At 39.0% G+C, this 21697-nt stretch overlaps 1 non-coding gene across 1 annotated transcript; it reads right to left on the bottom strand.

Moving 5' to 3' along the window:
* Positions 1 to 941: 941 nt before the first annotated feature.
* On the bottom strand, positions 942 to 1085 carry LOC117725017 (small nucleolar RNA SNORA48). The gene has a single exon (XR_004608884.1). It is a non-coding gene; the product is annotated as a small nucleolar RNA SNORA48 (small nucleolar RNA).
* Positions 1086 to 21697: the final 20612 nt, after the last annotated feature.

The following is a 21697-nucleotide window of genomic DNA, read 5'->3' as shown; positions in this document are numbered from 1 at the left end:
TCTCATTGTGGAAGCTGTAGTATGTCACAGTATGTCTCACAATGTATCTCTCTGTGCACACATTTTTACTTGCAAATGTTCATTGCAACCAGTCATTGCTCTAGTTCCATGTCTCTGCCCTCTGTGACATGATTGATATTGGATCCTCACTGGGACTCCTCCTGTTGTTACCACGAAAAACCTTCAGCTTTGGATGAACAGGACATCCCAATCATTCACAGATGACAAAGATTTTGAGGTAGGCTACCTCAGAGCCCCTAACTGGCTAGAGTAATCTGGAGAGCTGGTCTAAGCATTCACAGGCCGCAGCACTTGGGAGAGCAGGCCCTGTGCCTCGCCAAGGTGATCAGCCCCTGGACATACACATGATCTCTAGGGGTTGCCCCCAACGGTAACATTCCTATGTTCTCTAGTGGTAATATGAGCCTCAGACATCAATGCTGACCTCTGCAGATGCATACCTATGGACCCAGAATGGCTCTCAGTGACATGGCTGGCCGCTGACAACAGGCTCCTCCTCTTCATCCTCAAGTCCCAGTTTCCCCTCTCTTCATGATGCTCAAGCTGCTCTACTTCTTTTTCTCTCTCACCTGTCCACCACATACTCGCACATTGTGGTGGCTCCTGCTACAGACTGGTCACGATGCTGGTGGGTCGCTGACTGACATCCTCCATCTGGACAGTATGGCCTTGTAGCAGGCAGGTGCCTATGGCCCTGTCTGTATTGTGAGCTGAAGGGCAGGTCTGTGGGTGGCATGGCAGTCTCCAGGTTTCTGTCTGCATGGTGGTGGGGGAGCTCTGTGTATCTGTGACTTGCCTGTGCTGTGGGTTGGAGGACATGTCTGTGGGCATCCTTCCCAGCCAACCCTGGGTTGCATGGTAGAACACAGGTGTCTGTCTTCCTCTTCCCATGTTGCACTGCCTGGATTTGATTTAGTTTTTTATGTGTCTTAGGCATAAAACAACTTTGACCACCAAGGCAGGCATCAAGCTAGAATTAACAAAGGATTGCTATCTGTTCTGCACCTGACTGATATAAGAACAACACTACCAACAAAGTGTTTCTTTGCCTGTTGACAGAGGGGACCACATTTTCTTTATCCATTCCTCTGTTGAAGGACATCAAGGTTGTATCCAGTTCCTGGCTATTATGAATAGAGGAACAATGAACATAATTGGGCAAGTGACCTTGTGATAGGATGATGCACCTTTGGTTATATGTCCAAGAGTTGTATAGCTGTATCTTGAGGTAGATTGATTCCCAGCTTCCTGAGGAACCACCATATTGATTTCCAGAGTAATTTTTTTACAAGTTTTCACTCTCACCAGCAATGGGTGAGTGTTCCTGTTATTACACATCCTCCTCAGCATAAGACGTCACTTTGTGTTATTGATCTTAGCCATTCTGACAGGTATTAGATGAAATCGCAAAGTAGTTTTGATTTGCATTTCTATGATGTCTAAGGATGATGAACATGCCTTTAAATGTTTCTTAGCCATTTGAATTTCCTTCCTGAAAATTTACTGTTTATATCTCCACTCCATTTTAAAATTGGGTTATTTGATTTCTTGATATGAAGTTTTTCTGTATTCTTCGTACATTTTGGATATTAGTCCTCTTTTGTATATGGAGTTGTTGTTTTTTTTTTTTAATCATTCTGTAGGAGGCCACTTTGTTCTAATGACTGTGTCCTTTGCCATACAGAAGAGTTTCAGTTTCATGAGGTCCCCATTTATTAACTGTTGATCTCAATACCTGTGCTAATGGTGTTCTGTTCAGAAAGTTTTTTTCCTGTTCCGATGAGTTCAATGTTACTCCCCACTTTTCTCTTTTATCAGGTTTAGAGTATCTGGTTTTATGTTAAGATTTTGATCCATTTGGCGTTAAGTTTTGAGACGGGTATTAAGTGTGAATCTATTCTTATACAAGCAGACATCTTGTATATCTTTTTGAAGATTTTTTTTTCCCCAGTGTATTTATCGATTTTTTTTATTAAAAAATACCATGTCTGAGTCTTCAATTCAATTCCATTGATCAGTATGTCTGTTTTAATGACATTACCATGTGGTTTTTATTAGTATAGTTCTTAGCACAACTTGAAATTGAGGGTGGTGATAGTTCTTTGATTTGGGGGAATTTTTCTAGATATCCTGTTATTTTTGTGTATCCACATGAAGCTTAAAATTATCCTTTCAAGATCTGTGAAGAGTTATATTGAAATTTTAGTGGAGCTTGCACTGAATTTATAGATTGCTTTTCTAGAATGGTCATTTTTACTATGTTAATTCTACCTATCCATGAGCATGGGAGATCTTTTCATTTTGTGATAACTGCTTCAATAATATTTTTCAAAGTCTTGAAGTTTTATCATACAAGCCTTTCTCTTGCTTGATATCTATGTTATTTGTGGCTACTAAAAAGGGTGTAATTTTCCTGAGTGCTTTCTGTGTCTGTTTGTCATTTGTATATAGGAAGGCTACTGATTTTTTCAAGTTAATCTGGTAGCCAGCCATTTTACTGAAAGGTTTATCATCTGTTGTAGGAATTGTTTGTTCCCTGGTGGAATTTTTAGGGTAGATTATGTACAATATTATATCACCTACTAATGAATATACTTTAAAACTTCTTTATTTCCAATTTATGTCCTTTGATCTCTTTCAGTTGTCTTATTAATCTAGCTAAAACTTGAAGTACTATCTTAAATAGATATGGAGAGAGTGGACAACTTTGTCTTATCTCTGATTTCAGTGGAATTGCTTTGAGTGTCTCTTCATTTAAGTTAATGTTGGTTTGCTGTAAATTGACTGTATTATGTTTATATATGTCCCATGTATCCCTAATATCTAGGACTTTTGTCATGAAGTGGTGCTGGGTTTTGTCAAAGGCCTTTTTTGTATCTAATGAAGTGATCATGTGGTTTTTGGCTTTTGTTTGTTTATATGGTGAATTATATTTATTGATTTTCATATATTAAATCATTTCTGCATCTGTGAGGTAAAGCCTACTTGATAAAGCTGATGATAATTTTGATATGTGTTGCGGACCGCTCTGTCAATGTTGGAAACCACACTGCCAAAAGCCTTGGGGGCTAAGTTGTTAGAGCCCACACTGCCCCAAGCTGCTCTGGTCAGCAGGTAGGGGTTCAGCAAGAGAGAGAGTGAGGACGGACTCAAAGAATGGAGACCAGACAGAGTGTAACTCAATCCCATTTATTCTTCAGTCTCTCTTCTTAGTCTAAGTCCCAAGTCTTGAGTCCCTAGTCCCTAGTCCCTAGTCCCTAGTCCCTAGTCCCTAGTCCCTAGTCCCTAGTACCAAGTCTCAGGTCCTAATTCCTAGTTCTAGTTGCTAGTTTCTTTCTCTGTTCCAAGTTTTTTCTCCAAGTGCTAAGTGCCTAATAATAGTTGCCTGTCTTGAGTCTCAAGTGCCTACTCCCTGGGCCTAATACTTAATAATAATAATTTCTTCTGTCTGCCTCTCACCTTTTTATATGTCTCACTTCTAAGCCACATCTTTAAGTCATGCCCTTAGGTCTTGTCTCTAAATCTGATCTCTAAGTCACACCCTTAAGTCAAACACCTTTAAGTCTCACACACCCAAGGGAAAACCAAGGGAAAACCTGGGTATCTAAAACAAGATGTTATCAGAGTGTGCTCAGCTGTTGTAGGCTATTGTAATCAAGTCTCTTGTCAGGTTATATGGCTCAAGATGGCTGCAAGGATGATAGCCGCCTTCTGTCGGCTCCCCACAGATATGTTCTTGGATTCAGTTTGTAAGTGTTTTATTGAATTGTTATGCATCTATGTTCATAAGGGAAATTGGTCTGTAATTCTCTTTCTTTGGTGAGTGTATGGTTTAGGCATCAGGGTAACTGTAGTCTCATAAAATGAATTTGTCAGTGTTCCTTCTGTTTTTAGTTTGTGGAGGAGCTTGAAGAGTATTGGCATTAACTCCTCTTTGAAAGTCCTGTAGAATTCTGAACTATCTGACATTGGACTTCTTTTGGTTGGGAGAATTTTTAGTGACTTTAATGATTGCTTTTATTTCACTAAGGGTTATATGTTTTTAAATTGTTTATCTGCTCTTGATTTAACTTTGGTAATTGTTACCTATTGAGATAAGTATCCATTTCTTTTAGGTTTTTCCATTTGGTAGAGTACTACTTTTTTAAAGTATATCCTTATGATTCACTGGATTGCCTCAGTATTTTTCTGAGGTAATAACTATATTTGATGTTGAACTGTATATTTTTGTATGCAGCTGAAGGATAGATCCTATTTTTACATCCATTCTGTTAGTCTGTGTCTTTTTATTGGTGAATTGAGACCATTAAGATTAGAGATATCAATGACCAATGGTTTCTGATTCTTGCTATTTTGTTGGTACTGTTGGTGGTGATAGTAGTGTAACGTGAATGACGGTGTGCTTCTTTTCCTTGATTTTGAAGGACTCAGACTATTTATTCTACATGGGTGTAGTTAACCTCTTTAGGTTGGAGTTATTCTAGCATCTTCTGTTGGGCTAGATTTATAGGTAGATAATGTTTAAATTTAGCTTTATCATGGGGTATATTTTTTTTTCTCCATTTAATGGTGATTGAAAGTTTTGCTGGGTATAGTAGTCTAGGCTAGCATTTGTGGTCTCTTAGAACCTATAGCACATCTATTCAGGACCTCTAGCTTTTAGAGTCTCCAATGAGAAGAATTACACCTATTAGAAGGTGTAATTCTAATAGGTCTGCCTTTATATGTTCCTTGATCTTTTTTCCTTGAAGCTTTTTAATATTCTTTGTTGTCATTGTTCTATATGTTTAGTGTTTTGATTACTATATACTGAGGGGACTTTCTTTCTGGTCTAATCTGTTTAGTGTTCTGTATGCTTCTTGTACATTTATAGGCATCTCCTTTTTTAGGCTAGGGAACTTTTCTTTTATAATTTTGTTTAAAATATTTTCTGGGCATTTAGGCTGGGATTCTTTGCTTTTATCTAGCTCTATTTTTTTTTTTTGAGGTTTGTTCTTTCATAGTGGCACAGATTTCCTGGATTTTTGTGTTAGGAATTTTCTTAAAGTCAACATTTCCTTTGCCCAATGTATTATATCCTCAACACTTGAGATTCTTTTGTATTCTGTTGGTACAGCTTGCATCTGTAGTTCCTGTTCTAATTCCTAAATATTTCATTTCCAGAATTCATTCTCTTTTGTGTTTTTCTTATTGCTTCTACTTCCATTTTCAGGTCTTGGGCCATTTTATTCATTTTCTTCCAGTGTTTGTTTGTATTTTTTCTGGATTTCTTTAAGAGATTTATACATGTCCTCTGTTTGTGTTTTTCTTTATGAAATTTAGTCACTTCATCTTTACGAACTGCTAGCATCTTTGTAAAGTTGATTTTAATGTCTTTTCTTGTGCTTCAGATCTGTTGGAATATTCAGAGCCTGTCTGCTGTGATAAGAGAGCTGGTCTCTAGTGGAGACATATTGTTGTAGTTATTATTGATTGTGTGATGTGTGGATGCTAGCATCCACACATCATATATTTGGGATGATTATAGGTCCAGGTGCTGATTTCTAGATTTGTGTTTGTTGGGTAGGTGTTTGGTTCCTTGGTTTCTGATTTCTGTCTGGACTTCTCAAGATTGTGATGGCTGTGTGTTACCTGCTAGTAAATCTTTGGACATGATAATTTGGGCCAGTGGGAGTTCCAGGTAAAATGTGTTACTGGGAGCTGACACTTAGGAATGGGATTAGGTTAGGGGTCTAAGGGGTTCCTTGGAGGGAGGAGAACAGAATGTTCAACCAGGATCTTTTTGTTTCATCTCCCTGGAATCAATCAGCAGAGATAGTGGAAAGAGGTCAGTGGAATGATCTGCTATAGCTTGGAGAATGAAACTGAAGATTTGGATCTAGAGAAATGGAAGGAGAGGGGACGGTATACAGGCAATCTATGTGCTTCCCTGGTGGAAGTAGTATGTGGGTTAGCAGAGAATACTAGCTAGAGTTGGAGTCTGAGATAAAGCAACAAGTGAGGAGAGAGAGGTCAGGAGGGGGAAGGTCTGTGGCATCTGCAAGAGATGTTGCAGAAGAGGAAGGACTGTAGCAGGCACTCTGTTGCAGAGGTAGGGATGAGACTGGGGGATTGGGTTTGGAGGAGAGAAGGGAGTGTGTTCCTAGGGAATGCCTGCTGGTGTTGGAGGCTGGGATACTGGGATGAGTTGGGGGAAGAAAGGTTGGAGGAGAAGATTTTTGTGATCTGTTGGAGATGCAGTCAGAAAGGAAAGGGAGACTATAGCAGGTTTTCAGCTATAGAACTGGGAAGAAGACAGAGAATCGGATCTGGAGAAGCAGAAAGAGAGGTGTGGGCCCACCTTCAGTCTATAGATCAGGATGTAGGTTTCAGTTTTGGCCATATTACCATGCTTCCTGCCATGATGATAATAGACTAAAGAAGTGAAACTGTGTTTCCTTACAGGTAATATGAGTTTGTCTAGGAAATCCTAAGAAATTCACAAAAAAACTATAGAATTAATTAAGGAATTTGTAAGATTCAAGATTAATTTATAGAAGTCAATTACAATACTTTATATTAATAGTCAATATTCTTTTAAAAATCTTTAAATTTTAAATTTTATGCTATATGTGAGTACTTTGCCTGAATGTGTGTATGTGCAACATGAGCTTGCCTGGCGCCCCTAGAGGTCAAAAGAGGAACTAGATTTACGGATGGTCCTGAGCCATTACATGGGTGCTAGGAATTGAACCTGGGTCTTATGTGAGTTAAACAAGTGTTCTTAACCTCTGGGCCATCTCTTTGGCCCCTATCAGTCAATATTATTAAAATAAAAAATCCTTAAAACATAGCACAAAAAGAACAAAAATATAAATTAACAAAATAAATAAAGACTTAGGCACTAAAAACAAGAAATCACTGTTGGGAGAAATTAAAGAGCTACATAGATAGGCCTACTATGTTCACAAATTCCTAGATAGCTAAGAGGCAATACCCTCTAAATTGAGCTGCATATTAATATATTATCCAGAAAAATCTTTACTAGCTTTTATGTCAAAAAAATCATCAAAACAATTATAAAATGAATGTAGAAACTTAGAGTCACCCAATCTAACCTCAAAGAGAAAAATACAATTTATTAAATTCATTAAATTTTCCTAAAAAAATCTGTAGAAATTGAGTCAAGCATAAAATAAATACATAAATAAATGGAATAGAATTGAGAAGCCAGAAGAAACTCAAATGTGTGGTCAAGTGACTTTTAACAAAAATGGCAAAATGACTCAATGAAGAATCTTTTCAGCAAATGATGCAAGAGCAACTAAATGTCAGATCTAAAACTATAAAACTGAGCAACCTTTAGATAACATGGCCTTGTGCGTGCTAAGCAAGTATGTCAGTCAGTGTTCTCAAGAGGAACAGAACTTATAGAATGGGGGCAATGTGGAGAGGGAAGTGTGTGTGTGTGTGTGTGTGTGTGTGTATGTGAAGGAGATTTATTATAATGAGTTACAGGTTGTGGTCTGCCTAATGGAAGATCCAAAAATCTAGTTGTTGTTCAGTCCACAAGGCTTGGTATTCAGCTGGACTTTGGTATATGCCAGAATCCTGAAGAAGGAGGCTCTAATGCCAGTGCAGGAGTGAACTTGTTGGTGAGCACAAGCAAGGTAGATATAGCAAGCATCTTTCTTCCATGTCCTCGATATAGGCTGAAAGCAGAAGGTGTGAACCAGGTTAAAGGTGGATCTTCACTCCTCAAAAGATAAGAATTAAAACTGGCCATTCCCCTTTCAAATGATTTAATGAAGAAAAAAATCTTCCACAGGTATACACAGCTGCTTGGGTTTTTAGTTAATTCCAGATGTAGTCACACAATCAAGAATATCTATTACAAGTCCACCCCTTGTCAATTTGACACACAGTCATATTTTCTTATGACATGCTTAATTTCCAAAGAAAAAACAATAACCAGGTCATAATTACGTCTATCACAATATAACTAGCGCTTGTGCAACTGCAAACATTGTAAATTTTAGAAGAGATGGAAAGGTGCCAGAGACCACCTCCAGCTGCAAGATCCAGGTCCTGAGATGGGGAAGGGATGTTGGTGCCAGTGAAGACACTGACCACCCACTGACTTTCAAGCAAGTATCCCTGAATAGCTCAAGCTGTCTTTGCACTAACTGTAGGCTTCTACAGCTGCTCGTTTTAAGACGGAGTAACTATTTTAGGTGGCCATATCACGAAGGAATGGTAGATTATTTTACATTTTCTCTCATGTGTCTGCTGAAATAAATGATCATGAAATCTTCTTGTCCTTTGTTTTATCAATATGGCATATTTTCTTGATTTAATTTGTATAATTATGTTTCCTACACTGTATAGTTTTATGTCAATTTGACACAAGCTAAAGTATTCTGGAAGAAGGAAACCTCAGTTAAGAAAATACCTCCATAAGATTGGGGTATAGGCAAGCCTGTACAGCATTTTTTAAATTAGTGATTGATGATAGGATGTTCATGCATTGTGGGTGGGGCCACCCTTAGGCTGACTGGTGGCCCTGGATTCTGGAAGAGAGCAGTCTGAGAAAGCCATGGGAAGCAAGCCAGTCAGCAGCACCCCTCCATGGCCTCTGCATCAGCTCCTGCCTTCAGGTTCCTGCCCTGTGTGAGCTCCTGTCCCGACTTCCCTCAGTGATACGTGGAAGTGTAAGCCAAATAAACTCTTTCCACCTCAACTTGTGTTTGGTCATGTTTTTTTTTTTTTTTTTTTTTTTTTTTTGTCACAGCAACAATAACTCTAGCTATGACAATCCCCTTTTATATATTGTTAGACTTGGTTTGCTAGTACTTTATTATACATTTTAATAACTATATTTATGAAAAACATTGTTTATAGTATTTTTTTCTTGTAACACATTTGTTTGGATTCAGTATGAGTGTAGCACCCCACACAACCCATAGGGAGGCATTTCCTCTTCAGAGTTCTAAGTTTTTGAAACCTTTATACAAGACTCAAGAGAACATTGCAGAAAGGGAGCAGAAAGACACTTGGAAGCCAAGACCTCTGCCATGAGACAGTGTCTTCTATCTATGACAGGGAAGCTCCATACATTTATTTTAACAGTAAAGCTGCCTAGGTGAGACTTGAACAATAACAATGCCATCTTGGCTAGGGGAAATCTCACAAGGCTTCACCCATAGATGAAGAGCTACAGGCAGTTAGTGATTGTTGAGAGAGGAAGACTCAAATCAGTCTTCCCCAGGCATCAGCTCCCTATTTGGTCATCTAATGCTAAGTGGTCAGCTCTAAAGACAGATACATATAAACAACACTAAATGGACTCATCAGATTGTATTTGTATATATACATATGCATATACATATACACATATATACATATATATGTACATATATACACATGTATACACACACACACACACACACACACACACACACACACACACACACACAGACCAATGATAAAGGAAAAGAAATCATGAAATTGAGAGAGAGTTGAGTGGCACAGAATGGATTGGATGGAGAAGAGGCTAGAGGGAAATGATTTCAATACAATACACATACATGCAATCCAAATAGTAAATAAAAAAGATCCATCTGTCTATCTATCTATCTATCTATCTATCTATCTATCTATCTATCTATCTATCTATCACTGCAGGTACTGTGTGTGAGGCAATGCAAAGTATGCTACCACTGAACTACAGTTCCAGCTTTTACCTGTTTATCTGTTTAGATTTTCTACTTCTCTTTGTGGTCTCACAATTTCTCTGTTTGATGTAAGTTATCTAACTTATTATCATATCATTTAAACAGCGTTCTCTGCAATCCTCTTTATTTCTGTAATGTTGCTTATGACATTCTCCTTTGATTCCTGAATTTGGTAAATATGACTGTCCTCTTCCTTATCTTTGTTTTTCGGGCTTTAAACAATATTCACCTACAAGACTTCTGTATATTGAACTTGCTTGAATACAGGGATTAGACAACAGTAATGACAAACTAGGAAGACAGCTTCCCTTGTTTCTTTGTCTACCTCTCTACCATAATTGTAAGATCCTTTGTATATCAGGATGCATTTTTATCTTATATTCTGAAACCTAATTAAGGGATTAGTTGAAACATTTTTTTCACTGCCCATTTTTGTTTGCTTCTTTAGTATCTTTTGTATAGCCCAAGGAACCCCAGCCCAGCCGTTTTAAGCAACCAACAATTCAGGAATTCAGTTGGCTTTGACCAGGCATTCTGTTTCTGGCTTAGAAACTCAGATGTTATTTGAATGTAAAGTTCATAGCAAAATTGCTGCAGCTATTTTAGATGCTTGAAGTTTTTTTTTTCTAGAAGGGCTTTGTTATGACCTAACCTATGGACTGGCAGCAGCTGCTCTGTGCTAATCAACTGTGCCAGGAGGGAATGGAGGACTGGAATGGTTGTATCTTCTAGTGAAAAACAAAAGAGAACCCAAGTGTGCTCAAAAGAAACAAACAACTGGATTTTTTTTTTCTTCAAAATCTGTGATAGTTTTTTGTTTTGCTTTTGTGGAAGAAATGGGTTCAAACACTCACAGCTCAGTTAAGTTTCAGAACGTTGCTTATTTATATTTTCTTCTGACTTTAGAGTGCTGTAGCCTGGTTTTAGATGTTTCTGATCGAGTTAGTAGGATTCTATGAGACTCTAGGCTAGCCTAGAGCTGAAGACAAGCAAAAAGGAACTAGATTTGGCCTGTAATTCAAAAATTGGCTCCTTGGAACCAGGTGGGTGTTAGGAACCTACGAGAGTGAACTTCCTTTATTTCAGCATTTATACTTGATGAATCAATCAGTCTGTGATGTTAGATCTTCAAAGACACTTCATGTTAGCCCTGAAGACTGCCCTAGACTTTGAGGAGATACTCTAAAATCAAGCCTCAAGTTTGTTCAGCTTTTTATAGATTGGTGTCATTTGAGATTGAGGTTCTCACTAAGAAGCATCCTGGGCAACGTGACCTTCAAGGAGAATGACTTGTCATAGGAAGCACGTCCAGGTAGAGCCTGGCATTATTGAATGCAGAGATCTCAAAATTTGAAGTCATACTTAGAAGTGACTGAAAGATCTCATAATTCAAAAATTGAGAAAAAGCCCTTTTTGGATAAAGATAATGTTCCTTCTATTCTTTTTCTCTTTTTCCTTGCCTGGTCTCAATTTGATTTCTTTGTTTAAAAAAAAAAAAAGGTGGGTGAACATTTGCTTTTTTAGTATTTTTAGCTCCTTACAGATCCCTGGCATGGCCCACAGTTTCCTAATGTCTTTCTTATTTAAGATTTCCTTCCTGGGGAAACCGTCTCACAGCCTCTGCCCTCATCCAGATGGTCTGGAATGGGGTGAGCTCCCCTCTTCAGACTCAGGAGAGGCAAGGTAGGGTCAGTTTGTTGCACTTCTATTCACCTGTAGACATTGTGAATGGTGATCTTTGTTTATTTCTGTAAATGAGAGCTCTATTTGCATGTACATTTACACAGCAGAAGAAAGCATCAGATCCCATTATAGATGTAGGTGCTGGGAATTGAACTCAGAACCTTTGGAAGAACTCTCAACTAATACTCTTAACTGCTGAGCTGTCTCTCCAGCCCAGAATGAGAGTTCTTTGAACTAATACTGTTTGGTGTTTAAATGTGTTTGACCAAGACAGAAACTTTTGTTTAAAAAGTTAATATACATGCAATATATATATATATATATATATATATATATATATATATATATATATATATATAATTAAACAGAAAAACTATAATTAATGACCTCAAGGCAAAGTTACTGAAGTACAAGTGACATTTCAATGCTTTCCTTTTTTCTAAAGTAAAAATTAATTTTCTCCAATGGAATTTTTCTGGGTATACAAATTACGTTCAACGGCAGACCTCATGCCCAACATAGATAGCTGATTCCAAACAAACTCAATGGTTATTTTGGGATTTTTGTTGCCGTTGTTCTCAGAAAGCCCCCGTTGAAGGGACCAACCAATAATAAACATGAGAACCTTAAAACATTTAGCCTGAAAAATGACTGAAGCCACAGCCAATGTCATTTTAAAAACCTCCAAGAGAAGGTGCTTTTTTTTTTTTTAATGCTTTGTTTATAACTTTTGTTTTTATATTCCACTTAGGTAATTTACAATGTTTCCCTCTTAGCCAACAGCAATCGGTTTACCCATGCAATATACCAGCAGTTTTAAATATTAGCTGCAAGTATAGCTCATATATGAAGCAACACTGAAGCAGGTGGACTCAGCTTTAAACTGAGACTTGTGTGGACCCTGTTTTCAGAACCATGGATGAACTCCACATGGGACACCAGCAAACCTCCGGGCAGTGAAGAAAACCTGGTGCAAACCCATGATGTGCATCGCACACTGGGAGAGGTGGTGTCCAGAGGCTATGAAGCCGGTGTTCTTGTTTATACTGACTGCTTTGTCAAATCGCAGTGTGTAAGGAAAAGTGATTGTCATTCTCTTTTTCTACCATTTCTCCCAAGAGCATATTTCTGTCTGTTCTTCAGTCAGACCCGTGTTAAAAATCATCATAAAGAGATAAGCCTGTAGGTTTCTAAACATTCTTGGTTCGTTGCTCCTAAGGAGTGTGACCTATGACATTTACTATGGGGTCCAGCAGATTCTTCCTTGAGGGAATAGATAAGGTCCTTTCAGAGGGTGAATGAGAAGGGTGTACGCTTGTCAGTCACTGACGTCCTTTGTCCAGCTGCCATTGGTGATCCTAAAGCACATACCTTTATCTCCTTCTGGGAGTACCATACTGTTCTGTCCAACTCAAATGAATATTTATTTATTATTTTGATGATCCTTTTTGTAAATATAACTTCAAATTATTATATCTTATACACGTTAGTATGAATTATTATAGTATTAAATAAAGCTTCAAATTATTATTATTTTTTTATATACTACTGGAGCTTCAAAGTACTTAACTTGATGAAGATAAATTGTGTGTGGTTTGAAGGTAGAGTGTGATTTGAATATAGGGGGTGGCTTCAATCTACCGTCCTAGTCCACAGTCTGGAATGTTCTGAGAAATGGAAAGAGTGTGACTTTGTCTAGGATTATCGTCTCTCTTCAAGTGAAGACCTAGGGCGGAGAGGGGAGGGCAAGCAGATGTCCATTCAGTTCTGCCTGGCAAGCTTCTTCCCTCTACCTCTTTGTGTGTTTGTCAAGTCCCACTTATTCTTTGAGCATCTTAGTGCCTTGTTAGCATGAATTATGTGCTCTCAAAGCTTTTTGCATTGGTGTTCAATGAAAAGTGTCTTTCATGAAATATTTCTCTAAGTAGAAGTTTTAAATTGACATCGGGGTCCCTGATTTTCAATAACACTTTGAAGAGACCTTCCCCCCCACATAGCTAATGTCAAAGAGAACCAAGACCTGAGCTAAGGAGGAGAATACAAAGGCATTAATGCAAAAAAAAAAAAAAATACCTATACTTTATTGAAATTACTATAGTGTTCACCAGCAAGAAAGGGGACTATTATTCTGGACAATTCTTCCAGAGTCTCAACAGCCATTAGCTGGATAGCCCTGGCCACACAGCAAGTGGGTCTGCGCCCACAAGATGGAGTCTCTTTGTAGCTTGTTGTCGTAAGTTTTCGCTCTTTCATAGTAAATCTAACCCAAAGACACGTCTTTACTGTAAAATTCTCTCCTCTGTAGAGCCCATAAACAGTACCTGCTTCCATTTCCTGGGGTGCAACCAAGTCAGAGCATTTTGTAGAGCGAGCATATGCGCTAAGAATCAATATGTGTTTTATTAGCAGCAAGAGACTCGTTGGATTGATTTTTTTTTCCTTTTTACCTTTATGGGCATTTGCTATAAAAAGGTAAATTAAAAAGTTAACCATCTGCTACCCTACTTTTCATTTAAAATCTCTTATTTGATTACTCTTTCCAGGTAATCAATGCTTTCTATTTTGCTATTATACTGGCTAGTGAATGAAGGTGGCTTTAATTTATAGCTTTTATTTGTCTAACGGTATTGTCAGAGTCACAATCTTTATGTGTCCTATTAGCAGTCTGGAAAATATTTCTTACTACACCGAAACAGAACAAAATTCAATTTAGAAATATAATTTCCTGCCACGGAGACACTTGATAACAGGGGGGAGATTAATGGGGCCCAGTGACAGAGACTTGATTTAAAAACAGGAGATTAATATGGCTTTATCAGCCCACAGTGCACGTGGATCAGCTCCAAAGGCAAAAAGCCCACTTGAAGCTGCTGAGTTGTCTGTCTGTCAATGGGAAAAGGTCTCTGGGCATTTGTTTTGTTAGTTCTGAGTATTCCGCTGTGTGCATGTCTATCTGACAATGTGAGGATCGGTCTGCATACAACACTGCACTTGCTTATTTTACAGTACGAACATGTTTCTTATTATTCCTTTTGATCCCACAGGAAGTTTGAATGCTGTGGAGGTCAGCTTCAGAGTTAAGGGGATTATGTGGAGTAAATCATGTCAAAATTAACGAATAGAATTGTGCTGACACGTCGGTTTGGTTGGATTTAGGGAAAGTGTTTAAATGGTATTTTTAATTGCATACCTCCTGTCCTTAAGTCCCATTATAAATATTTTTCTATCCTTTACAGAAGTCATTAACTTCCTTTTCCAACTTTAGAAATGTGCATCTTCCAGAGGAATTGAAAGCATATCTGCAAATTACCTCAGCAGGGTGGAAACACCTACAGTGTGGATGCTGAAACAAACTGTAGACATTACTCAACTGTTAGAAACTCGCTGAAGAGATGGGGGTCCACATTTTGGTTTTGGATTTAATTCTGGATATTAAATAATGTATTTGTATTTCAGGAATTAAACAGCTTTGAACTTTCTCTTGAGCTATATGAAATTTTAAACGTTCTATCTGTCTAAGGAGGAGTTTTTTACCTGCTGGCCTCAGAACAGCAGCCTGGTGTTTTTCAAAAGCTTGAATTATACCGTTAACTGCTCCCAGGCTAATTACTTGGCTACAGAGTTACTGTGGGGAAGAGATATCTTTAACAACTCTTTCTTGTTTCTAAATGGCTGAATTTTTTTGTAGAAATGAACTGAAAGAAATATTTTGCATGAATTCTATCTAGTAAGTTCTGTAATTAAAAGTTTTGTCAGAAATCAGACTATGGGTTGTTGCTCAAGGTTATTAAACAACTTTCTGTATTCTAATTATTTTAAATTACTTTCTGTTTCTAAGTGAGCTGAGTAGTTATGAGATATGTTTTTTAAAGTTATAAACAGGGTTATTGAGAACTAGGTGACTTTTGAAAAATGGTTTAAATACTGACAGGGCTCTAGAAATACAACCAACTTAAAATAATACCGGTATGTACAGACTACTTTAAATATTTTGTGTTTAGGATGTTTTGAGGGAAGATGCAGCATTTCAGAGAGATCTTTCTTAGTTTTATGTGACGAAGCTGCAAATCTACTCAGTTACTATTATTCTTAGATTTGAGCCACTGGAGATTGCTTACATTTGAAAAATAAGAAGAAGAAAAAAGGAGCCCGTGGTACACTTCTCTTTGGAACTAAACGTGGAGTTATTGATGTCAGAGACGTTTAGGCATGTTTTGACGTGTTCACCATGATCTCTCCATATCCTAAAATGTAGTAATGAGTGGCTGATGTAGATAATCATCAAAGTCCTGAGGACTCACCGGGTACCTAGGAAGGTGCTGTCCTACCCCCAGATAACTTCTTAAGGTCACATTATCTTGGCATTCTGCTCATTTGTTGCTTGGAAAAACGAAAACAAAAACAGAAACGCGGAAGCATTGCTGGGAACGTTAGGTTCTCTTAAAGCTCTCTTGTCTTAAAGCACACAGTAAACTCCCAGGCAAAACATCTTTAAGTGGCTACACGTTTACTCAGAAGGGAAGAGGCTTCAAATAATTTCTAACCCGTAGAGTTTAGCAGAGAGGAAAACTTGAAAGGGCTATTAATTTCAGTGAACATGCGTCTGATTTTCTTCTCTCTTGTTTCACTGGTCCGGTGGGACCTTTGGTGACTATGCCCCTTTGACCTTTCCCTAGTCACGCAATTACCCTCATCCTGCCTTTTCTCTTTTGCACTTCCTTTCCCAAATGGCCTTTCTTAGGAGATGCCATTTAAATTTTGCAGTGCCTACTCCAGACAGAGCCTCCTGGATTAATTTTAATCCCCTTCATCCGACTGTTGGGACATGAGCATCAAATGTGCTGCCTTCTTAGAGTTTCGCCCGAGGGTCACAGCATGCCTCACATATCACAAACATTTCATTTTCCATCCTTGGAAAGGTGGAAGGATTTTGTTTGTTTGTTTGTTTGTTTGTGGTTTTTTATTTTTTTGCTATTTTTTTTTCTTTCTCAACTTTCTGTTCTCCATGTAAGAGTGATATTTGGGAGCAAGAGAACCATGCTCAACATCTCAGCCATCATTGTAGATTCACGATGGCTAATTATACCCAGCCGATACAGCAGGCTCTAATTTAACACCGCTTCCACTTCCCTTTCTAAAAGACACAGGCTGCAGCCCCAGCATGGAGACTGCATTGTCCAGTCATGGGACAGCCCTGTAGCTATGGCAGAAATAGCTCATTTTATCCCCCACCTATACACAGCTGAGTGTGAGAGCCAAGGTGTGGGGGGTGACCTTGTGACAGAGAGGCCACAATCCCTTTTTCTCACCAACTTCATTTATGGTTTTCATCAGTCCCAAGGCATGTGTGCCTGCTCACAGATTCCCCCAAACCAGGTTTTTATTTCGCACAATGAGGACGGGAGAGACAACTGTTCTCCATTTTCCTTGCTCCACTGTTTCCAAGGAAACAGGACTATAAGACACAAGGTCATTCACTGGCAGTCCTGCCTCAGCCCTGGCCTGACGTTAACCCTTTGTTCACACTCAGACTTGCTCTTTCTGCTGCAGCAATGACACCACCTGCTCTCTGAAACGTTAGTGCACAGCATCAACATGCTAATAGTATCCTCACGGTCTCTTTCTTTTCTTGGGCAACACATAGAAAGAGATAGGCTGAACAAATCCCACCATTCCATTCTTTAGGCTCTGCGTGTTCACTGAGTGCACACCTCATGCTCCACCTGATGATTTAGGAGGCAAAAGTGAACAGAACACATGGACCCAAGGAAAGAGCAGATGTGTACTCTAGAACCTCGGGGCAGAAACTCTGTTATGGGTCATTGTAACAGAGCTCTTCAAGTTCCAGATGGAATAGGAGCACAGAGTCTCCTCTGCCATGCTTTCTATTTTAATGATTTCAGCCATCCCTGTCTGAATAAGACCATGTGGAAATTTAAGCCCATATTCACAGTGATTATTGTGGGATGAGACAAGACCCAAAATGCCCTAAATCACTAACATCTTTATTTCACCTTATTCTAGGTCTCAAACCACAGAGGTCATCGTTGGTCTCTTCCTAGCACATTTATAGAAATGTTAGGTATCCGAAGGTGGGTGATAAAGTTTTGCGGAATTAAATCTAAATAACACCATAACAACACTCCCAAATGTTCAAGATCTTGAAACATGAGGCATACTTTATTCAAATCTAAACTTAGTGATCATGTGACTTCCAGCAATTCATATCTGCAGTTCTATGAAGGGGTAGCTATGGGTCTGACCTGATCCTTCTGACTTCATTATTCAGGGTATTTATTTGTACACAGACAAATAGACAGACAGACATAGTCAGTCAGACACACACACACACACACACACACACACACACACACACGAGTGCTGTTTTCTCACTTCTACTTATTTGGGTACAGTGCTAATTTAGGAATCTTTGCCATAGTATCAGTCTTCAAATTTAGTTTTGACAATGACAAAGTTGAAGAAATCAGGTAGAGTGTGGATCATAACTGTCCTGAATTCAACAGGTCATCAACCCAGGAAAGTGTAACTAAAAGAATCTTGAGAAGTTTTTGTGTAACTGTAGGTAGGAGGAGGACTAACCTAAGGGGCAGTAGTGTTCTCATAACAAGACATATAGCTCTATCTGACCAGATGTGTGTGGGCTGAAGAGACGCCCCAGTGGGCACTTGCTGCTCTTACAGAGGATTAGAGTCTGGTTCCCAGCACTTACACAGTGGCTCATAATCTGTAGCTCCAGTGCCAGGGGATCCAGCATCCTCTTCAGACAGTCATGAGTACCAGGCACACACACACACGTTGCACATATATACGTGCAGGTGAAATAGTCATACACACAAAATAAAATCTAAGGCAAATTTCATTTTAGTTTTATTTCCTGGAGCCAGTGATCTTGTACCCATTTAGAAATAAATATTACTTTGTTTTACTTGAAATTGTGGCTTTGCTGTGGGACATGTCTGGGATAGGGACAGTGATGATAGGACGCTGTGCGTTTGATGACAATAAGTGACAGATTTGCTTGCTTACATCAGCAAGAGAATCTGAGGTCTTTTTTGGCCACTGAAGTGTGAGTCCAGGGGTGCCAGTGGCCTTCCCAGGAGAAGCATATTGCGTGGAACCTTATAGTATAAATGTTGACACATGAATGATCCACAGCTTTGGGTTCTCTTCCTTGCTTTCTCTCTTTCTTTTATGAGCTAGGTTTTAGATGGCTGGGTTTTAGATGGTTGTACAGGCAACTTTGAGTAAACTGGAACTGACAGATAATGAACATATAGCTGGGGCTATAGCAACAGAAATCGATGCATTTCAGAATCCACAGAAAAGAAAGCAGTCAGGGTGCTTCAAGGCCCTTTAGAGTGATGAACGCAATTTGCACAAGAAGCAAGAAAACATGACTGGGAATAGATGGTGAAAGATCTCATTTAGGAGGCAGAGGAGAGGTGTCAGAGTGGGTGATCTTGCTAACCCTAGAAGCCACCAGCAGAATTGTTTCTGAAAATGGTAACCACCACAATAACAACAACATCATCAACAACAAAATAAAGCTTAAGATACAAGACTGGAACAAAACCAAACAGAAAGGATGCACAAATACAAGCCAAAGGATCGGGAAAGGCTTAGGTTCTCTGTTCCACACCAGCTTCATAAAGAGAGAGGGCCCAGTTTGGACCATACAGCCAACTGGATTTGTTTTAAATGGTTCTGCTTTGTGCATCCAGCTAGAGCGGAACCAAATAACAGCCACACAAACACATAAAGACATTTTCAAGTAGTTTTAGGGGAAGCCTGTGTGTTTCCAGAGACTTCTCCCCTGGCCACTGCCAAACCTTATACTATTTGCCACAGTTATTCTGAATGGCATTTCCCTACAGGAGCCGCTACAGGCCACAGAACAAATTTGCTGAATCTATGACATCTGTTATAAAATGGGCCTTCTGCATCTCCAAACCATAACACTATACATTTCTCTTTTTTCTTTCCTTATTTTATTTTAATATTATAATTACATTTCTCCCTCCCTTTCTTCACACACACCCCCTTCTGCTCTTTTAAATTCAGTGCCCGTTTTTACTAATTGTTATTGCATGCATATATATGCATATGTATATGTATGTGTATATGTATTTGTATGTATATATACATATGTGCATATGTAATTTGTATATATGTATATTCCAGTGGTTCTCAGCCTGTGGGTCCTGACCCCCTTAGAGGTCAAATGACTCTTTCACTGGGGTCACATAAGACCACTGGAAAACACAGATATTTATATTCTAATTCATAATAGTAGCAAAATTACAGTTATGAAGAAGCAACAAAAATAATTTTATAATTAGGGGTCACTACAACATGAGGAACTGAATTAAAGGGTCGCAGCATTAGGAAAGCCGTGAACCATTGGTACTTGAAGGCTTTTACCCTCATAGGAGCACTGCATCCTCTTCCTTTTCCTATAGAGGGTGCTGTTCAGAGGCAATGGGTGTTCTGTGATTCAAGCACAGGCTTTGGAGTTGTCAGGGTGGAGGGAATGTGTACAGGGCTTTTAACTCTCCTTTCTTACCTGTCATTTTGGGCCTTGGGCAAGTTACTGACTTCTGTCAAAGTCGGTATCATTTGTTTTAAAACAGGGCTGTGGATGGATTCCCTCCATCAGATTACGGTGCTGAGCGCTCGGTGGAATGATATCCATAGCACACACAGTATGTAGTGGAGGTTAGCCATAGCTAACCCGGAGCAGATGTCAACTTTACGAAGTTATTACGTTTGTCCACGCTCCCCATTGTTACGGCCATTCCATTGGATGCAGTTGGAAATTCTGGCTTTTGAAGAGTCCTCCCTAATAAATGGCCATGAATCCCTAACCCTACAAATTTAATCAGATGTTAGATTTGCTGAAAAATTCATCAGTGTGGTGAGCATTGAAGAGACAGATAAACAGAAGAGATTAGGTGAATAGATAAGGATCTTCATTGATCTTCTTACTTTTACTTCTGTTTGGTCCTTTGAGTTGACACAGCACTGGTTCACTGGCTCCAGCTTGAGGCTCCATCCTGGAAAGTGACTCTTCTGGATTTGCTTGTTTCTTGGGTGCTAGGCTTGGCTGCTCTCTTAAATCATCCTTTTCTCTTTTTAATAGCTGATAGAGAAAATGCTTCAAATAAAGGATTTATATCTACCCTTGCCTCCTCCTGTCTTCTTTATTGAATAAAGGAGATTAAGAACTCATACTTCAGGACTTCCTGGTAAGATGGTGGATTAATAGCTACCTCCATGTAACACAGTGAGCGAGGAGAGTCAGGATGACAAAGAATAGAAGACACAGTAGGAGAACATGGGAAGTCACAAAGGGAGTGACAAGTCGGCTAAGAAGTTCAGGGAGGTAGAACGGTGTCCAGACAGCACCCAGTTCTAGCTATGTGATAGATTCCACAGCAGAAGTTTCTTTTCTGGGGTAGAGAGATGGCTCAGTAGTTAAGAGTACATTCTACTGTTCCCAGAACCCATAAGGCAGCTCATAATCGTTGCTCACTCCAGTTTTAGGAGATTGGATGTCCTCTTCTGCCCTTCAAGGGTAGTGCACAGACATATATGCCAGCAAAACACTCATATATGTAAAAATAATTAAAGTTGTTTTCCTCTCTGAGTGACACTGAGAAGTGATGAAGCCCAACGAAAATCTCCAAATGAAACTGGAAAGAAATCTGTACAACCGATGCACATAGTGGCAACATAGCAATCCAAGAAACACAAAATAGCAGTGCCCCTAAGCCATTTCTTAATCAGTGTGGTCAAAGACATTACTGTGGATACAATGTTAAAATTTACTCTTAAAAACTAGCAGTGACTTCAAAAGAGATACAAACAAGCAAATGGCTTAAATAAAACATATAAATAAACTCAGGACTGTGGATGAGAAAGTCAGACAAATGGGTAGGAAAGGATATGGAAGAAGAAAGCAGAGACATGGACGGAGGTTTGGCGACATGGATGATAGGAATGTCAGCAACATGGGCAAGTGACTCAGTAAAATGGGTAAGAGTCAGCTACAAACATGAGAGAGTCAGCAATGATGAAATCATTACCGTGGATGAATCAACAACATACATGCTAAAATGAGCAACATGGATGAAAGAGTCAGTAGCATGGAAGAGTCAGCTATGCAGATCAAAGAGTAACACTGGTGAGAGAGTCAGCATCATGCCAAGTCTGTAGATTTGGCAACATGAATGATAAAGTTAGCGAGAAAATGGGGATTA

This window comes from Arvicanthis niloticus, chromosome 20, assembly GCF_011762505.2.
Source record: "Arvicanthis niloticus isolate mArvNil1 chromosome 20, mArvNil1.pat.X, whole genome shotgun sequence".
In the NCBI taxonomy this organism is placed as follows: domain Eukaryota; kingdom Metazoa; phylum Chordata; class Mammalia; order Rodentia; family Muridae; genus Arvicanthis; species Arvicanthis niloticus.
The sequence above is the reverse complement of the archived record's forward strand: the minus strand, read 5'-3'. Positions and strand labels throughout refer to the sequence as shown.